This window comes from Pipistrellus kuhlii, unplaced genomic scaffold (genome assembly GCF_014108245.1).
Source record: "Pipistrellus kuhlii isolate mPipKuh1 unplaced genomic scaffold, mPipKuh1.p scaffold_m20_p_13, whole genome shotgun sequence".
Lineage (NCBI taxonomy): Eukaryota > Metazoa > Chordata > Mammalia > Chiroptera > Vespertilionidae > Pipistrellus > Pipistrellus kuhlii.
The window spans coordinates 33,042,660-33,044,955 of NW_023425438.1; positions in this window are offsets into that span (position 1 = coordinate 33,042,660).

Sequence of the window (2,296 nt, forward strand, 5' to 3'; positions counted from 1 at the left end):
AATGAGTATTTTTACCCACAGACATAGCCTAGAAATACAGTGTTTTCAGGAATGGCAGTTGCTTGTTTTTCTGTTTGTTTGTTTGTTTGTTTGTGCACATGCATGTGTGCAGGCACACAACCCATTCTCTTTTCCAACCTGTTGGCTTCCTCAAAACTTTATAACATTATTTTTCACTTGGGACTATAATACCTGCCCTACCCTGAGTCTTCTCAGCCATATTTCCTCTCAGCCTCTTGTTAACTAGTACATATTTTTGGTTTTCCATTTTGTAATTTTTTAATGGCCCTACTTTGATGGCCAAATTTATCTCTTTAAACATAGGCCACACAAGTTATAGGACACTGGCTAATTGACAGATGCACACAGTCAACTGCCTACCACTCCTTACCTGTGGCCAGGAACCCTAATTCATATAGAAGGGCTTATGTTCTACTTATATAATAACAATAACTAATATTTATATAACTCTTAAATGTTAGACATGTCTGTAAATACTTTATATGCATTAATATCTATTCAAAACAACCGTAAGAAGTAGATTCTGTTATTCCTACCATCATTTTACTGTTAGAGGAACTAAATCAGAGTGACTGCCTAAATTTTATAGCTATTCCTAAGCATAGTCAGGGTTCAATCTCAAGCCATCAGCTCCAGAGTCTCTGCCCTTACCTGTCTGTTTAACCTGCCCTGATGCAGGCTCCCTTAGGAGTGGAGGCTGGGGCAGAGGTAAACAGGCAATAATTGGTACCTCTCATTCCCCTGAGGCACCATGCTGGTTCCCACCTTTTTACCTTCACACAAAGCAGGTCTCTCTACTTGGAATTCCTTTCTCTGTCTCTCAATGTATAAATATTTGGAATGAATAAACAAACACATTACTGCATAGCCTTGAGCTCATCACTTCCCCTGTCAGTGCCTCACGTTCCTCATCTGTAAAATGAAGGGGCTGAACTGGATTCTTGAAATTCTCCAATTGTATAACTTTAAGAAAAGAATAGGCATCCCAGAAATCAAAGGTGACTACAATACCATTCTGGTATTCCTGTCACCTTACTGCAGTCAGTTTCTCTGTTGTTACACGTAAAGGAAATGTGAACGTTTTAGTGAATCTGTAAATGTTTGATGATATGGGTTGCTCCTGAAGTACAATATCCTAGCAAGTGGCATCTACTTGCTCAAATGATGGCACACTGAGTGGGTGCTGATCCCCTTCCCACAGTCAATTCTGAGTTTATCACTAAGCCTGAAGCATCACTTTTTAACTCCATAACTTCAGAATTCTGATGAGGCCAAATAGCAACTCTATTCAATTAAGACGTGCACTTTCCCTGTGGAATCAGATCAGTCAAGGCTGCCAACCATCATGCATCGTTGTATATCGTACATGAACTTTTACATGAGATTAAGTGAAAGTTTACAGGGGCTAAGGCCTTAACTGGAGGTTCTCTTTGTGGCTTTTCTTTTAGTGTATTATTTGTCAGATTTTTATAAGAACATTATTGCTTTAAGAAAAAAAAATTAAACCCTGAGAAATTACTCTCAGTCTAACGAGTTCTTTTCACTGACTTCAGACATCATTAGGGGAGGCTGTAGCCTAGGGCTGTGCATGAACTTTTTCTTCTAACTGTACACTTTATGTATAATTTAGCTTTCTTGCCTAAATTATTCAAGCAAATAGTGAGTGAAAATAATGGAGTTCACTGAAACCTTCCAGTGTATTAAAATAAAACAGTTTTTTTTTTTTTATGTTGGCTTGAATTTTTAAGCTTTTTAATCATGGGTTTCAAATGGAATACACATGTCTGGCTTTTCTTCACTTGTCTCCTGCATCTTTTTCAGAAGGAGAGAAGAAAGGAAACTAACTTTAGTAAATAATCCGTTGATTAATGGTGCTGATAACTGCTCAAAGTTGAAGTAACACTTTTTGGAAACAAACAGCATATTGAGTAGCCAAATATATGATTGGCACATATTTTAAAAGATAGACACATCTCTTCCCCATTTTTTATGACCAGGGCAGGGCTGAAGTTGAGTGACATGTTTGGAAAGGCGAGCTAATCTGCTTAATTTAAATAGGAAATTACAGTAGCAGTATTTATACCCAAATCACCCCCAATTTATTTCTTTTTAAAGAACCAAACACATGTTCTAAGTAATAATTTTACATCTTCGATGTGCAGGGTCTGAAAACCTTATCTTTATCCTAGATAACCCTGGAGTAAATTTGGAAATCCTTGAAAGAATATGATTTTGCTGGCATATTTATTACAGTTCCCCAGACTGGGAATGTGGC